This window comes from Boleophthalmus pectinirostris, unplaced genomic scaffold (genome assembly GCF_026225935.1).
Source record: "Boleophthalmus pectinirostris isolate CB_2022bp ecotype Guang Dong unplaced genomic scaffold, ASM2622593v1 HiC_scaffold_20, whole genome shotgun sequence".
Classification (NCBI taxonomy): domain Eukaryota; kingdom Metazoa; phylum Chordata; class Actinopteri; order Gobiiformes; family Gobiidae; genus Boleophthalmus; species Boleophthalmus pectinirostris.
Window position 1 is genome coordinate 27,903,689 of NW_026571153.1, and position 19,492 is coordinate 27,923,180.

General features: G+C 39.2%; 1 long non-coding RNA gene across 1 annotated transcript; it reads left to right on the forward strand.

Annotated features, from left to right (window-relative positions):
- Window positions 1–651: 651 nt before the first annotated feature.
- On the forward strand, window positions 652–7,091 carry LOC129409793 (uncharacterized). Its single transcript, XR_008632577.1, has 3 exons — window positions 652–782; window positions 4,136–4,371; window positions 6,627–7,091. It is a non-coding gene; the product is annotated as an uncharacterized LOC129409793 (long non-coding RNA).
- The last annotated feature ends 12,401 nt before the right edge of the window (window positions 7,092–19,492 follow it).

A 19,492-nucleotide genomic window follows, 5' to 3' on the forward strand; every position in this document is an offset into this window, starting at 1 on the left:
ATGATTTACATCTTTATGTTTCTGCCCGTGAGCCTGCTCTGGTGTCAGGGTAAGTCAGAACATCACTTCATTACCTCTTATACTGAACATACAATTCAAATATGGTTTCATTTCAGCTGAGGCACAGTCTCAACCTGAAGTCCTCCAAACGACAACTATAGGAGCCACAGTACATGTCACCTGTGAAGTCATAAGTGGAACGAGAACTGTGGTCTGGTACAAACAGGACACCAGGAGACTGCAACTGTTAGTATCGTCCGTTACCAGTAAAAATAAAAATATCTACACTGGAGATCGCTGCACTGTGGAGACTTCTCAAACTAGTAGCTCCTTGAGAATATCAAATGTGACCTTGCAGGACGCCGGCACGTACTATTGTGGAGTCATGAACGATAATGACATCAACTTTGAACCAGGGACTAAGGTGGTGGTGGTGGAGGAAGAGTCCAGACCTTCTTCACTTCTGCCGTCTGTGCTCCAGAGTCCAGACGACATCAGAGTGCAGCCAGGAGACTCTGTGACTCTCAGCTGTTCATTTAACACCAGCAGGTGTCCACCAATCCACACCACGTTCAGTTGGGGGAAAATAGGTTCTGCTTCATATGTAGTTTCAAGGCATGTTGGTGAAGAGAATATGATGTGTGAGAATCAGGTCAGTACCTTGTGCGTTCATAATCTGACCCTGACAGACGTGAGTTCTGCTGAAGAGGGGACCTACGTGTGTGTGGTGACTGCCTGTGGAAACACACTGCTGGGAGCTGGGACCAGGATCCATCTGAACAGTAAGAACTAAGACAACATTTAAGTACCATTTGACTAAAACACAGTGCAGATCATTAGATTTAAGATTTGTGCAAAAACATTCACACTTATTTTCCCAATTTGCCCAACTTTTAGGTTTAAAAAAAAATCATGTATGGAAATTGTGACATCACACTACAAAATTCCATAACTGTTACATAGCAAAACTCCTCTGATGTACACAGAAATTATTATTTGACAAATACAAATATAAGAAAACACCTTGATTTAGTTCAAAGTATCAGAAGTGGTTTCTTATGTGTAAAATGTATTTAACTTTTGGATAGAATTCTCCCTGGTGTGATCAGTATGCTTGGACTGTTTGTCTCAAATTGCTTCTTGATTGGTGTAAAACTATAATTTATATTTATAATAGTCATAATGCCACCAAATTAAGTCACAATTATACAAACTTTAAAGCCATACTAACAGAGCTGGCTTGCCTCTCCACAAACCTGACTCTTATTTGGCCAAAAAATGTAAAAAGAAAGTCAGATAAAATCAGGAGTTTAACAAAAGCATTTGTGTTTGGTGATCTTAGTTTCTGTGGCTTTCCTTCTCCCTCTAGAAAGCCTCCGTGCACATCCAGAGCAAAAAGATATTGAACATTTCACTTAGCGACAAAATTAGTTCTAAAAATTAGTTAAAAAAACAGTGCCCTGATTGGCTGTGCTTTGGCAGTTCACCCCAGTTTCACTTCTGCACCTGAAACTACGCTGTTTTAAAGTCATCTGTGAGTGTTTGTGAGAACTATGGACGACTTGCACAAATGAAAATACCTCTTTTAAACACTTCCTTCTTCCCTTGTGAGAAAAACAAGTACTGCCCTCTGAACACACAAAAGAGTAAGATGGAGCTGCTGTCCTCTGGTAAACTTCTAAATCTAATGCCAGTGTTGGTAAGAACTAAGAAACAATTTAGAGCCATAGTAAAATAGTAAAACAGCGATCCTATGATGAGTGGGCTTGCAGCGCCACAAACCTGACTCTTAGGCTACGTTCACACTGCAGCCTGAAGTGACCTAAAACCGATTTATGTGACCTGTATCTGATCTTTTAATAACTACACAGATCTGATTTTTTCAAATGTGACCCAGGACACTTGGATATGTGCTCCTAAAACCGATACATATCTGATCTTTTGACATGTGACTTCAGTCTGAACAGCCAAAGTGCATTCATCCAATCTACTTGTTATCACACGGTGGACTTGGCTTTACCAAAGCACAAGCTGTAACAAGCACCTGCTGCAAGCCAATACAGCCCAACGCTGATGTGTTTGCTCACGGAAATAAGCCGCCAAAGATGTGTTTCCTCCCGCAAGAGTGGCTCAAGTAGGTGCTCACACATGTACACAAACGTTCTTCTCGTCATACGAAAATTGTTAATGAACTCCGTGTCACTGAAGCGAAGCACATCACCACTCACCACTCTTGGCCACGTCTCCACATCCACACGTTCCTTTCAACAGAGTGTCCCACAAAACACCATGGCCTAAAACCTCGTCCTTCTCCTTCTTAATCTCCTCCTTAAAACAAGTAAGTTGTTCATGTTCTGGCTCTGGTACGAGAGGAACTTTAAAATCGAGGTGTTCAAAGCTCACGTCCATGTTTGGACAACTTCCATAAACACAGAAGCACGCTCGCTGCGGTTGATGTCGTCGTGTCTCTAGTGCACATGTGGGACACTTTTGGGCCGTTTAATGTTCACACTGGAGATCACATACAAGACACATTTAAATGTAATGTATGTATGTTAAGAGTATTAAGTTAGAATGTGTAATAAGTGTATTGTGAATTAAGTGTACAACTGCAACACATTTGCGTTTAATGAGGTTTAAATCTATTAGCACGCACATTAAACACCTCCGTTTTTTTTTTTCCATTAATAAGGTAAAATCACGTATAATTAACATACATTATGAGTGTGATTAAAATCATATGTCCGTCCAGGTAATAAGGCCGATAGGTTTATATGTTGATACAGAGTCCTGCACCGATGGATAAGGGAAAATAGTCGCTGAAACGGGCGAGTTTTAACGTTCTGGAATTTTAAGGGCGGGTCAGGACTAATTCAGGACTAAACCAGGTCTAATCTTGGAGAGAGAGAGAGATAGTGAACCCTGAGCCCCGCGGAGCAGGTGTCCGAAAAGCGCGACGGCTGCACGTACCTCTTCTCCAAGCTCTGCACCGGTCCTTTTGCCCGCGGACACTCGGGGCTGGTTTAGTCCTGGTTTAGTTCTGGTTTTGTCCTGGTTTAGTCCTGAGTCCTTGTAGAATTGCTGTCTGACTTCGTAAATCACGTGTGCGTTGTTTACGTCGCTGTCTTGACTTTGGTTAAATTATTTTGAAAGGGTATCGGAAGTTTATTTTGACACCGTGTGTTTATTTCCTGTCTTTCCCCTGCTAAAAACCTTGGAGACGCGCCGTTGATGCTGCAAAATTAGAACTCCAACCTATCTCGAGCAGCACGTCAGCGTCAGACGCTCGTTGGACGCGCGTATGACACTGTCGGTGTACATCGTCAGACCGGTTAAAATGGAGTTCTAAAGCTGCGCGTCTGCTGCTCGTGTGCTGTGCTGCTGCGCTTACGCGCCGTTGCGCATTGGTGTGAATTGGGGGTTAATGTGAACGACCTCGCAAAAACAACGGATTTCACAAAAAAAATCCAAATTGAGCATTAAGCCCTGCAGTCTGAACATAGCCTTATTTGACCAGACGTAGAGCCTTCTCCTGCCTGTTCCATGGAAATGTTCTTCCCTTGACTATAATATTCCTTTGTGTGCCATGAAACCGGATGATCTCTAGAGAATTTTCTGAAGTATAGTTTTATTTTGTGCCAATTTAGTGTGACTTGTATGTGATCTCCAGTGTGAACTTTAAACGCCCCAAAAGTGTCCTGCATGCTTATTGGAGGACACGACGACGTCACACGTGCACCTGAGCCAGAACATCAGCTTATTTGTTTTAAGGAGGAGATTGAGGAGGAGGACAAGGTTTTTGGTCATGGTGTTTTGTGGGGCAGTGGCCATAGAAAGGAACGTGTAGGTGTGTAGTCAAAGAAGAACATTTGGGTAGATTTGTGAGAACCTAGTTGTACCGCTCTTGTTGGCGTTGGGCTGTATTGGCTCACAACATGTGTTTGTTACCGTGTTGTTATGACCTGTAGGTGGGATGAATGTGACCTGGCCTGTGACCCAAGTGGCCTTTTTTTTTTTTTTTAAGACTCACTACCCACCTCTAAATTACTGACATTTCTCCATTCCTGATAAATATATGAGCAGCAGAATGAACTAATTGATGGTACCTATTCAGTTATATTGTTTTCTTTCACAGAATTTGACCTGAGTCTGACAACTATGGCACTGATCGGGTTGAACATTGCTCTTGGACTGTTCGTGCTTGTGCTGCTGCGAATGGTGCACAACAACCACCGAAAACAAGAGCCAGGTATGAAATCAATTTATTTATTTATTTTTTTAATTTTCAGTTCAGAATTACTCTGTGAAAATAAATTCTTTATATTGTCAGAGATGCACACGAACGACGATGGATCTCATCAGGACAGTCAGGTCAAACTCACTGAAACTCCGCACATTTACACCACCAGTCTACACTCTGGACACACCTTCTCATCCAGTGTTTTTTTCTTTATGTTTCCTACTTTCTACATTGATAGATACATACTAAATATGTCAAATATTAGCAAGATGTAGGGAATTATGCATCAAAGAAAATTTCTTAAAGGACCCACATTACATCATGTCTTAAAGCTCACATAAACCCATTTTGTGTAATGTAGGACCTTTAAAGAATCCACCTTTTGCTTTGTTGACAGTGCTGCAAACCCTTGGGCTTCCCTCAGTGATTTTCATGATGAAGTTCCTGAAATGGTTTTCACTTCATAGCTGTGCTTTGTCAGGTTTCATTACTGAAATACAAAGAGTGTGCAAAGCATTGATCAAAGCAAAGGGTGGCCAGTTTTAAAGAACCTACAATATAAAAGCACATGTTTTGAGTGACTTGAACAATGTTTTGCTTGCCACTACACTCCAAAAGTGTAGTTATAGTCATAGTTTTGCAATGTACTCATCCATCTAAAAAAATGTAGAATATCATGAAAAAACTCATTTCAGAAAGTCAAACCCATATTTTATAGACTCATGACACAGAGTGAAGCTTTCAAGCTTTTATTACTTGATTATTTTTGATGATTATGGCCTGTAGAGAACAAAAACCCCAAATTTTGCATCTCAGAAAATTTGAATATTATGAAAAAGCTGAATATTGAGAAGTGATGGTGTCAACCTCTAATCAGTTATGTACTGAAAACACCTGCAAAGGTTTCCTGAGGCTTTAAATGGTCTCAGTCTGGGTCAGAGGGCTACACAATCATGGGGAAGGCTCCTGAACTAGACCAATGTCCAGAAGACACTCACTGACACCCTCCACATGGAGAAAACCACAAAAGGTCATTGCTAAAGAAGCTGGTTGTTACAGAGTGCTGTATCCAAGCACATTCAGAGAAACTGGAGGGGAAGAAAAAAGTGTGGTAGGAAAAAGTGCACCAGCCAGAATAATGAGGATTCACAAGCAGAATCCACTCAAGAATTTGGAGGAGCTTCATGAGGAGTGGACAGAGGCTGGAGTCAGTGCATCTACACACAGACAAATCCTGTATGGGACATGAGACCATGTCAGAAGAGTCACACCTGGACTGTGGAGAAAAAGAACTAGACTGTTGATCAGTGGTCCAAAGTTCTCTTTTCAGATGAAAGTACATTTTGTGTATCATTTGAAAAAGAAGGTCCCAGAGTTTGGAGGAAGAATGAAGAGTCATTGAGTCCACGTTGCTTGAAGTGCAGTGTGAATGAAGTTTCCACAGTCAGTGGTGATTTGGGCTGCCAAGTCATCTGCTGTTTTCTGAAGTCCACAGTAAACACAGCTACGCATCTACCAGGACATTTTACACCACTTCATGCTTCCTTCTGCTGACAAGCTTTATGAAGGTGCTGATTTCATTTTCCAGCAGGACTTGGCACCTGCCCACACAGCCAAAGGTACAAAAGCTGGCCCACTGACCATTTTGTTACTGTGTATGATTGTCCTGCAAACTCACCTGACCTGAACCCCAAAGAGTCGCTGGGATATTGTCAAGAGAAAGATGAGACACCAGACCCAACAAAGCAGATCATCTGAAGGTCGTTATCAAAGCAACTTGGTCCTTCCATTCCACCTGAGCAGTGCCACAGGGAGATCTCCTCCATGTCACAGTGCACTGATGCAATAATTCATTTCAAAGGCCCAACCCAGTATTGAGTGCATAGAAATGAATGTACATTTCAGAAGCCTGACATTTCTCTCATAATTACTGTTATTTTATGTAATATTCAAATTTACAAATTATGGGGACTTTCTGAAATGAGAGACATAAAATACTGAACATCTATTGAACATGAACATATATATATATATATATATATAATATTATATATATATATATATATATATATATATATATATATATATATATATATATATATACTTTTTTTTTACATGGACTAGTGACAAATTAAATTGTAATTTGAGGACTTGATTACGAAATATTGTATAAAAGAGTTATTTAACTTTTTTTTCCTTTGCTGCATAATTCCATAAATCTTACTTCAGATATTTAATGTCTTCTGTTTGTATATCAAATGAAGAAAGAAGTAAAAAAAATAAAAATAAAAAAATACAGTGAATAATGGGATCCAAACTTTTGACTGCTAGTCTATACATTTACTAGCTACTTGCCTGTATAACTTGAGGTTTCTTCTGTTTTTAGGCTGAAGATGGAATCATTTATGCAGGACTGAATGTGACATCCAGAGACACAATTTCCAGACCTCCTGTGGAAGAAGCTGCTGGTACAGATATATACTCTCAAGTGAAAACATCATAAAATGATGAATGATTTTCAGGAAGTTTTCATGTTTTTCTAATTATTTCTTGGTTTGGTAAAATTGTATCTGTGGGCAGTATTTAGCATAGTTTTATATCTTGAAAACTGAAAAAAATATATATACCATAATTTCTGGACTATTGAGTTCACCTGACTGTAAGCGACAGGTGACAATAAACAAATAATCTGTATGTATATTAGCCACATCTTTGTATAAATCACAGGGCTCAAGTGTGAGAAAAAAGTAAAAAAAAAAAGAAGAAATTATGGTATGTACATGAGAACAGAAAGTAGCTGTGTTTTCTGAAATGGATGGATCTGCCTCTGCCTGTGTCATATGCTGTGTGTGCCTGTTTCAGTGATGTGGATGGTCAGAATGTCTGGCAGTATTTTAAAGTGGTAGACTGTACTAACATCTGAATGTTCCTTCACGTGCTTCACTTGTTTCATAAAGTTGTTTTTGTGAACAGTTTAATTTTATTCCGGCTTTGAACCTGCTAACATTGTTTTTGATTCATTTTTGTTCATAAGTAAAATCACACAACAATTATGCACATATCTGTAGCAAATGTAAGGATTTATTAAAAATACAATTTTTGCTTGATAATTTCTATAATATAAGTAGAATGACTTTGTTTACTTTTAGAAAAGGAGAAAGGGGACTTTAATCAAAATGCTGTGTCAATGTACGATATATTTTGTTCCTTTGTTTCCAATAAACTTTAATGGGAAAAAAAAAAAAATCCCACTTTGTCTTAATTATTGTGTTGTTTTTGTGTTATTATTGTGTTAATTATTAAATGATAGTATTTGCTGCATCAGTGATTTGGGACAAACAGGTCCTGTCTAAAATAGCAATTTGTAGAAAAAATATATTGTTATAATTTGTAGAACTTTGAATTATCTTCATGTAAATTAATCAAATTTTTGGGGTCCTGAACACTGAGTTTAAGAAAACCAGGACGGCTTGTTTTTCGAGCAACAATGTCACACAGTGTTAAAAATGCTTAATAATTCTGCGTTGAGGTTTGATGACAAATGAATCCAACCATGGAAAAGTGACTCTTTCTCCAGGTCTGCCAATGAATTTCAGCCCTGACAAGAACGTCTGTGTGGGAACAGCTCGTTCCATTTCCAGGCAGAAGCAGCAGGAAGCAGGAAACAGGCCAATCAAGTACAGGGGAAAAGTCTGGACGTGCTGTGATGCCAAAGCATCTTACACGTGGAGACTGCAATTCACACTGGAAAGAACATTAATCATTTACATTTCATGTGTTTTATGTATTGTTCTGTTACATGAAACATGCAGCTTTTCACTTAATTTAACAACATCTCAATTGCACATAGACGCTACAGTTTGAATAGTCTGAAACTGAAGAGTCATAGTCTGCACTAATCGAGATAAATATTTAAGAAGTAATCATTACTACTGTGCCACATACCTTTACTCACTGTATTAATATCAGTACACATAGAACATTTCACACAACCAAAACCACGCTGACATTCAAACAATAAACCCCAAAAGGACCTTGTGTTTTGCCTTTCAGTACATGGTATCTTCTCCAGTGGGAGGGCATCTGCTGTATTCACTGACTTGCAGTAGATCTACCATCTTTCTTCCAAGAAAAAACAATAGGCCTTTCAGTATTTGGTAACATTTGCAAACATTTCACCTTTAGTGTGTGTATGTTTCTCTTTGGATAAACCATCTCAGAACAATCATGCGTTTCAACTTTCTCAAAATGATTTGCTTTAAATCTACTAGAATGCCTGATAAAAGTCAGCTCAAATGAAATACACCCTGCACAAGTACACTTCTTTTTCTGACCACACAAAGTTTCATGTCTCACAGACCAGTATAAGTCTTACAGATAAGATTTAAGATTAGAACACGCTGCTTCGACACAATGGTGATTGGTTGCTGGTTGCGGTTTAGCAGATCAGAGATTAGATCTGTGTGGTTTGGAGCATTCTTCTGTTTGTATTAACTCTAATTCTCATATGATCTACATATGAGTGCAAGAATTCAAGGTTATTATTATTGTTATAAGAAATCACTATGACCAAGGCATTTAAAACATTCACAACTTTAGTTTAAATAACTTTCAAATGACTGGAACTTTAATTTGTAAATCATTGCGTGATGGATGCATTGTGCTAAGATACAGTAAAATAAACCTGAGCCATATTCAGAAGCAATTTTTTCTGTCTGTAGCAGAGACTGAAAAAAAAAAAAAAAAGTAAAGAAAAAATGCGTAAAATCTTTAAGTACACACACAAATAACTGTGCACTATACATGCCACACCTCAACCTGATCTCTATTCAGCAAACGCCATGGCGGATCATGTCCTACATGCGCTCCATCTGTGCACATCAGCGGCCAGTAGGAAGGGTAAGGCAGATGTGTTGTGCCGTTTTCCTTCTAGGAGAGGAGGTGAGTCTTTGGACCCTTTATATTCAGAGGCTCTGTACAATACACCTAGATGTCACTGAGTTTAATTTTTATTTATTTATTTTTTTATTTGTAAAGGGACAGTACATATTAATGAACATTAAAAATCTAAATATGTAAAGATTATAGCCAACGTGGCTCATTTCCATCTTCAGTCCCTCGGCAGGTTGATGTGAAATCATCTACACGACAAAGGAAAGTACAGCAACAATCACACAAAAGTACACAACACCAGCACACTCACTATACATACAACACACTCACTATACATACAACACACTTACTATACATACAACACACTCACTATACATACAACACACTCACTATACATACAATTAGTTCATCTGAAGTTTGAAGTCAAGAGTTAAGAGTTAAACCAAGAGTTAAACCAACAACCCCTCAAAATAAAAGAAAATTTAAATTGGTTAAACATGGCGACATATTTGACCATTGAATTCATGTATATTGTTTAACTATTTAAAGGCCTCGCATCACATCAGTGCTGATCTTGAAACAGACATCACAAAAAAACACATGAACACAGACGTGAGCTTTGTCACTTTAAACCCGGTTTCACTGCTACCACAAACACCAAAAGTAAAATGTACTCAAGCAGATAAACCCGGGTGTCCGAAAATAAAATCAGCCAATCAGGTGGAGTTTCGCATGTGCTGTGTCCAATCAGAACCCCTCATCACGGGTCTTATATTTCATCTTTGCTCACTTCAGATCACAAGTGACAAGATGCTCTTCAAGGTTGTGGCTGTGATTCTTCTCTGGTCTCATGGTGAGTATGAAAATTAAAGCATTTCTGCCCTGTCACTTGAAAAAAATACAAAATTTCTATAAATAAATAATTTTTTTTTTTTTTTGCAGTTGAGGCTCAGCTTCAGTTTGGATTTGACCAAAAAGTGAAACTCGGAAACGTGCTTCATGTGAACTGTGAAGTCGACAAAGGGTGGAGAAATTTGGTCTGGTACAAACTGGACACCAACAGGAGATTACAAAAAATAGCAACAGAATTTCGTGTTTCAGGTCTTCAACTCAAAGATAAACGTTACTCATTGAAGTCCCACGGTACTGGTAGTACTCTGACTGTGCCTGACGTAACATGGAAAGACGCCGGCACATACTACTGTGGAATAAATCAAAACGACTCTGTGGACTTTAGAGCAGGAACAGCTCTGGTGGTTGAAGGAGAGTCCAGGTCCAGACCGTCTGTGCTCCAGAGTCCAGACTATATCAGAGTGCAGCCAGGAGACTCTGTGACTCTCAGCTGTTCATTTAACACCAGCCTCTGTCCACAAGAACATACCAGTGTCACTTGGATTAAAAGTGGTTCTCAAACTGTTTCATGGAACTTTGAGAACACCAGTATGAACTGTGGGGTGAGAGAAGACGGAGAAACTTCATGTGTTCATAACCTGATCCTGACAGAAGTTAGTTCAGCTGAAAATGAGACTTTTCTCTGTGTGGTGACTGCCTGTGGAAACACGATGCTTGGTTCTGGAACAAGGATAGAAATGTACAGTAAGTCAAGTCTCTTATTTCTACTTATTTATTATCAACAAATATGTGTCTCTACCACACCCGCCATTTTGTTGCTGTGATAGATGTAACATTTTGATAGAAGTTACCTTTAGTATTGAGACACCTTTCTACACATGGATGTGTCCTGATGAAGTTTGCAGCACATTTGTAAAGTGTGAAACATGTTGTCAGTGGCGTCCACCCACAGCTCCCTGTCCACTGCCTGATCTGTCAGGATTTATCAAATGGTTTCACTGACTCTCCCTCTGACTGAACATATCCAGCTGCTGCTGTGCACACAGCCCAGGGCTCAATTAAATTAAAAGATATTTCATCTCACATTATCATAATGTTACACAATTTGCATCAGTTTTAACACAGAATAACAGTAATAAGTTTCTTTAATTTCATATGTGGTCATACTACTTCTGAAAGTGTTTGGGAGCGTGCCAATTATTGATTCTTGCTCAAAAGTGTTTCTAGTTTGCTTTTCGTGCTTTTCTAGTGTGGTTAGTGATACTTGGTGGTGGTTAGGGTTAGAAACGGAATAATTTCTGTAACATTTCCAACACCTATTTGGAAGATCATATTAAAGCTGCACTTAGACATGAATGTATTTGCCAGAATGTTCCTCAGTATGTGTGTAACTCACCTGTTCTGCATCAGTTCAATAACTGTTTCTGTGGAGAAGGATATGACTTATGACATAGAGCGAAACATGACATCGAGACAAGAACTTCAGTGTTTTTCCTCTTGAATTTACTGCAATTTTTATTTTCTTATTTCAGAGTGTCTGTCTAAGTCTGTGCTCTTATTACTGGTACAAGTCTTGAGTGGAGCTTTGGTGGGGACTTTAATCCTGTGTGTGTTACTTTCACTGGTGATTTGCAAGATCAAGAAGAAATGTGAGTAACATTACTGTATGATCATAAATATATTTTAAAATATCAGTTCCATAACTAAACTCTGATGCATTTCTTTACAGCACAACCTACCATGACCGCAGAGGTAGGACATATATTGTGTATAATAGTACTTTATATTTAAATGTAAGTTTTAATTTGGTTTTCATTTGGTCAGAATGAAGAGGACATCCACTACGCGGCCTTAAATTATCAGAGATCCAGCAGACCAAAAAGTCACACCGACAGCACCAACATTGAATGTGTTTACTCTGGGGTTCGACAGTAGAAAGTGACAGTACATGTGTTTAGTTACTGTGTATATTAACATTATATGACAGAATATTATCCTCCGACTAATCTGAATGTGACATACAGTAAATCTTGATGTCCTATACATTTCTATAATTTGTAATATGTTGTATGTATTTTTATGATAAGCTGTATGTATGTTGCAGTTGTTGACTTAGTTTTTTGTTGTTTTTTTTTTTTTTCTAAATTAAAAACAAAACAAGGACTGACCCATGCATACAGATATAAAAAAAGTATTGTTGAAACCCCAAGTCCAGTATACAGAGCTCTTGCAGTACTTGATCAGAGAATACTTGGGCCACAGAGGATATCAGACAGTGGAAACTGTCCTAACATAGCCGTGGGAAACAGTGATGCATTTAAAAAAAAGAGCATAGGCCAGCCTTCTGGAAAATATCTAATCTAAAACGGAGGCTGCATGGGCCCTTTGTGCTTCATTCATTTCTTCATGTAGATGATCTGCAGAGAACATCATAAAGTTTAAATACATTTTCGTTCATTGCATCAGCTCAGTGACACGACACTCTCACAGCCCAAAACACACATTTGACACCTACATATGACGATGAAAGTTATTGTATACCGATTAGGCTCCTGTTTCTTTTGGCCAATTAATTCCATCGAGGTGGCTCCTGGTTAAACTTGGCTGTGCACTTTTGGACACTCCACCTCAGAGCTACAGAACAGATAAGAAACTTCACCTGCAGCTCCGTGGTAGGAAGTAAAAGGGAGATATTAGGCTGATAGAAGGAGGCAACGGAGCTATAGGCAAATGTTTAGACTTAAGGATGTTTGTCTTACATAGGCTAATTATATTTGGAAAAATCTATGAATTGATCTGCTGCATTCAGCACCATGGACAGCACCCTGGATATTCACAGGTGACATGTTGGAATAGTGATACTAAAAAGTGTCATGAAACCGGCACATCTAAATAGAGACATGTCATAATGAAGGAATGTCGGAATAGGCAGCAGACACCTTCAGAGATTGTGTATTACTGTTGCACTCCGGGATGAATACATTATCAAAGATAGAAGAAATGATTAGAAATGTGAATCGTAGAAAATAAAATCACAAACTAAGTGAAATCAGTGGTGTTTGTGTGTTTATTGCACTTACATGAGCTGCTATGTAACTACAACATCTGCATTAGTCAGAGCACATCATATGTTCACTATTTGATCAATTTCACATAATTTAATTAAACCAGGGGTGTCAAACTCATTTTGGTCCAGGGGCCGTATCCAACCGATTTTGATCCCAAAGGGGCCAGATCAGAAAACTTATGTCATATAAACCCCAAAAATAACAATAAGTTCAAATATTTGTGCAGAGAAACACAAATCTATTACAGAAATCTTTTTTAATTGATGAACTCTTTCTTTTACAAAATATTATAATATTTTGAACAACCTGAAACTTTAAGAAAAATGTAATTTCAACACAATGTTTTAACATGAACTTGTATGTAAATAGGAATAAGTCAATTTTTCTTGGAAAATCCTGCACTCGGCTCCACTTTTCTCATGTTGGACATTTTTCTGATGAGGGTGTCACGGTCAACAGTCAAAACGATCGTCCTTTAAGAGCGTTTGGAAAGAGACAAGTCTTCATTTGTGCTGCTCTGGTGGGAGGGGCCACGTACAGAGATGCTGGAGACGCTGATATGATAAACACCACAGAAAATTACCAATATTTTAATAGAAAATATAATTAAAATATTTAGTAGAAAATCAGCCAAGGGCCAGATTAAAGGTCTTGGAGGGCCGTATCCGGCCCCCGGGCCTTATTTTTGACACCTGTGATTTAAACTGTCAGTATCAGTAAATGTTTTATGTACAGGGCTTTAGAATTAAGTCTATTTCTCACAAACATCTCCAAGGAGATTTTTTTTTGATGATATAAGAAGGAAAAAAGTAAACCTGATGTCCAAATATTGCAGAATTAAGGTGGAATCTACACAATCTATTCTCTTTAAAATCACAGCGGTGCCACGTAAGGGTCACTCATGTTCAATCTGATTAGTTTTAAGATACTCCGATATTCATTACCACTGATCCACCATTGCCAACATGTCGTCCCTGTCAGGTTTAGTCCCACGGGAGCAGGAGGTGTATAATATAAACCATTAAACACTTCATCTGTTTTTATTATGAGCCAACTGAGTGCAATAATTAAATGTGATATATAAACCAGTACCATATTCAAACACTGCACCATGTGAAGCACAGACTATTGTAGAAAATCTGCAGATATTTTACAGTCAACCTCATTTAACGCTTGAAGGTCCTTCCTATCAGAACCCAGCTCTGTCACACACACACACATACACACACACACACACACACACACACATACACACACATACACGCACATACACACGCACATACACACATACACACGCACGCACATACACACACATGTACGCACAAACACACACACGCACACTCACAAACATACAATCACAAACACGCACTCAAATGCACACACATACACACACACACACACACACGCACTTACATACACACACATACACGCACACACACACACGCGCGCACATACATACATACACACACATACACACGCACGCACACACACATGTACGCACAAAAACACACACGCACACTCACAAACATACAATCACAAACACGCACTCAAATGCACACACATACACACACACACACACACACGCACTTACATACACACACATACACGCACACACACACACACGCGCACATACATACATACACACACATACACACGCACGCACACACACACACATGTACGCACAAAAACACACACGCACACTCACAAACATACAATCACAAACACGCACTCAAATGCACACACATGCGCACACACACGTACACACATGCACATGCACACACGCACACTCACAGCACACACTCAAACGCACACACATGCACACACATGTACACATACATACACGCACACACACATGCACCGCCAAACACACGCGCACGCACACCCCCATGCACAAACATGCACATACACACACACCCACACACTCACAAACACACACACATACACACACACACACACACACACACACCACACACTCATAAACACACACTCAAACGCACACACACACACGTACACAAGCACACACACACCCACACAAACATGCACACACATGCACTGATACACACTATAAAAAGTGTAAAACCACACATCTCAGGATTTTGGTCTTCTTTGACGCTCACACACACGCACACATTAATGAACAATCTTCTTTTACCCATTAAAATCTACTGTGAAAATAAAAAAAAAAAAAAATAAAAAAATATATATATATATATATATATATATTTAGCGCGTTATGTTTTTTAATCGTGTTTTTAATCGCGTTAATCTCATTTTTAATCTCTAACTTTAGTGTTTCTGTATGTGAGTTTTTATGTGTTGCTGGGACAACACACACACTCACACACACACACAAAAAACACATTTATACATTTTTTTATTTCGGTAATTCCACTCATTGCCGGAAACCCGCACAAAACGCGCGCAGTAACAGCGATGTAAACGTTATGGAAACGTTGGCGGCATCAGTCGCACAATGGACGAGGTCGAAGAGCCAGTAGAACAGAGGCAGCAGTGTGCAGGTAAAAACACATTCGTGTCTTGGAAATTATTCTCCCGACGTAAAATATAAAAGAAAATAACAAATATAATATCGCCTACAACTTAAATGTCACTGGTGAAAACAACCTGCATAGGCTCATGTCTGCACTACTGTCCTATAGTGACCTGCCACATGAGGGGTGTTACGACCCAGCTCTGCTAGGGACAGGGGGAAGTAACAAAATAACCAAGATTGTAAAATGGTAAAACTAAAGTTGTGATTTATTTAACAGAATTGTAAGGTAAACCAAACAAAACAATGATTCTTACAAGAATTAACAAAAAGAGGCTCTAAACAGAGTGGCTAACAATATAAGGAAAGATAAGCAAACCAAAACGGGGTACACTAAATGAAACAGAAAAACAAAAAAACAGTCTAAGTCACCAGGATTCTAGTATCTCAACAAACACAGCACGAGAGACACAAAGATGGCAAGCAAGTCCACAAACAGAACAGCTGCCCAGAGTGGCAGGGGGCGGGTCCTTTTATAGGGCCGGAGCTCCAGGTGTAGGCCTGGGATTGGCCAGGTGTTCCAGGTTTCCACCATTCAGCGGGAGGGGCTCCAGATGCCATCTTAAATCGATTCCTCCAATCACAGCATCACAGCGGGGGTCTGTATATGGAGGCTTGCAAACACACACACACACACACACGGATCTAGGCAAATATGGCCAGGAGGATCTGGAGGCCTGTGGCCATAACGGCGGCATCAGTCGCACAATGGACGAGGTCGAAGAGCCAGTAGAACAGAGCAGCAGTGCACAGGTAAAAACACATTCGTGTCTTGGAAATTATTCTCCCGACGTAAAATATAAAAGAAAATAACAAATATAATATCGCCTACAACTTAAATGTCACTGGTGAAAACAACCTGCATAGGCTCATGATGTCTGCACTACTGTCCTAGAGTGACCTGCCACATGAGGGGACACGCACACAAACACAAACAAACACACACAAACACAAACACACACAAACAAACACACACCTTCATCATCGTCATTAACCTGAGAACGCGCGGACCACGTTTCCTTCCGTAGTTACTGTGTGGACACCGACGTGCTCCCGTGAGCCGCGTGTGGATCGTGTTTTCTCGCGTACGCTGCGTAAACCGCGCTTCCTCCTGTGCGCCTCTAATCCAGAACTAACACCAAGACTAAAACCAGGACTAATCCAGTCCAGGACTAAACCAGGACTAAACCAGGACTAAACCAGGTCAAAACCAGGACTATACCAGGACTAAACCAGGACTAAACCAGAACTAACACCAGGACTAAAACCAGGATTAATCCATTCCAGGACTGAACTAGGACTAAACTAGGACTAAAGTAGGTCTAAACCAGGTCTAAACCAGGACTAAAACCAGTGATCTCATATATAAAGCATTTCTCTATTAATAATATTTTTAATATGGTTAAGGAAAGACTGGACTTTTTATTGTCTTTAAGTAGACAAAAGTTATTATGTTCAGATTTCCTCGTCTTTGCTACTTTACAGCAAACAGTTTCTTATTCATGGAGACTTGGGCTCAACAGCCAAATTGGAGAGATTTGTTAAACAATAAATGACTTTATAAAGTCACTTTTTTTGTTCTATATCAGTCTTTTGATCTGCCACAATAATGTAATAATGAATTTAAATGAAAATACCTCAAATTGAAGGTTTTTCTCAGCAATTTTTAGGTGAGATTAAAATGAGATTAATTAGGTTAATTAATTACAGATCATAATTAATTAAACACATATATATATATATATATATATATATATATATATATATATATATATATATATATAAAATTGTGTGCATAACCAGTATGTGTTTGCTTGTTTGGCGAAGGCTGTAACCTTTGTGTTGTTTCACATCAACACACCTACTGTGGTCATACATGTGTTGTCAACGTCTCAACCACACAACCAGTTTCAGTCTGTCACTGCAGCAGAGCATCATGGTCATAGCTCTTCTCATGGTCAACATGAAGGTGAGTACAACAAAACTACTATTAAATCAGGAGGTCTAGAGTTTGGGGTTTTCAGTCTAAATACTTTTTCACTATATATATATGACAAGATCTAATATTGCACAGAATTAAGAAGTGTTTTTACTTATTAAAATGTATTTATACACTTTTGTCAAGTAGCACAAGTACTTTACTTTCCATTAAAAACAATCCCACACATCGTTCCACCAAACCACCCCAGGACTTTAACACACAATATTACAGAATATTCAAATATATTTGTACTTGAATGTTTCTGATCAACAGTCTGCGGCTGTCAGTGACGTTACAAAGACGGCCCATCAGGTGGAGTTATGTGAAGGCAGTTGTCCAATCAGATACTCCGGCTCAGGACCTTAAAGTTGGTCTCCTGCCTTCTTCAGATCATAATCACCTACACCGAGACAAAATGACGTCCATTCTGAGGGTTCTAGGTGTGATCCTGATCTGGACTCAGGGTAAGTTATGACACTGACACATCTGATCTTTATCTTTTTATGACAGTTTTTTTCTTTTTTTAAAATTCTAGTTAAGACACAATCTCAACCTGAATTCTCTCAAACCACAACACTGGGAGCCACATTTCATGTAAACTGTCAAGTCTACAGTGGTTCAAGAACTGTGGTCTGGTACAAACTGGACTCCAGCAGGAGACTACAACTGATGGCATCAGCAAATCCCCGTAAAAGTCAAAATATCTATAAAGATTCCCATTATTCTGTGCAGTCTTCTAAAGACAGAAATACTTTGAGAGTGTCAAATGTGACCTGGGAGGACGCCGGCACGTACTACTGTGGAGTCATGAACGAGTACGATGTCAACTTTGAACCAGGGACTGAGGTGGTGGTTGAAGGAAAGTCCAGACCTCCACCTTCAGTCCTGCAGACTGTTCCTCCTTCACTCCTGTCTGTGCTCCAGAGTCCAGAATATATCAGAGTGCAGCCAGGAGACTCTGTAAATCAAAACGACTCTGTGGACTTTAGAGCAGGAACAGCTCTGGTGGTTGAAGGAGAGTCCAGGTCCAGACCGTCTGTGCTCCAGAGTCCAGACTATATCAGAGTGCAGCCAGGAGACTCTGTGACTCTCAGCTGTTCATTTAACCCCAGCCTCTGTCCACAAGAACATACCAGTGTCACTTGGATTAAAAGTGGTTCTCAAACTTTTTCATGGAACTTTGAGAACATCAGTATGAGCTGTGAGGTGAGAGAAGACGGAGAAACTTCATGTGTTCATAACCTGATCCTGAGAGAAGTTGGTTCAGCTGTAAATGGGACCTTCCTCTGTGTGGTGACTGCCTGTGGAAACACGATGCTTGGTTCTGGAACAAGGATAGAAATGTACAGTAAGTCAAGTCTCTTATTTGTCATTATACAAACAATGAAGCTCTGTGGAATTATAGAGAATCCAGTAGCTGTAGTTTAAGTATTTATTATGATTAGAGACAAATCTATCCATGTGTTTGTGCTCTTGGGTAAATAATTATTTAGAACCACATTATCTGTGGTTTTCCAAAATTCCAAAGATGCATAAAGGAGAAACAGCTGATGTGAGCACACAAGAGACATAAACATTTTTCTGTAGCCAATAAAGCTGCTGAAAATACAAAGTCTGAGACACATCATAGCAGAGCAAAAGACAAAAGGTGCACAAACAAGAGCCATGCGTGTACGGCTTGGCCATTTGACACCGGCACAGAGATCAGTGATCTGTGACCGGCAGAGTCACCATGTGGACTGTGCCTTGTCCCACACACTGTGTGGACTCAATACGATGCACAGGACACCTTCAAAACAGTGTGATTATTAGTTTATTTTAACTTTATGTATTAGAAATTTGACTTGTGCACTTTTACTTAACATCACTTTTAATGCAAAGTTGTAGCAGAAACTTTCCAATGTGTT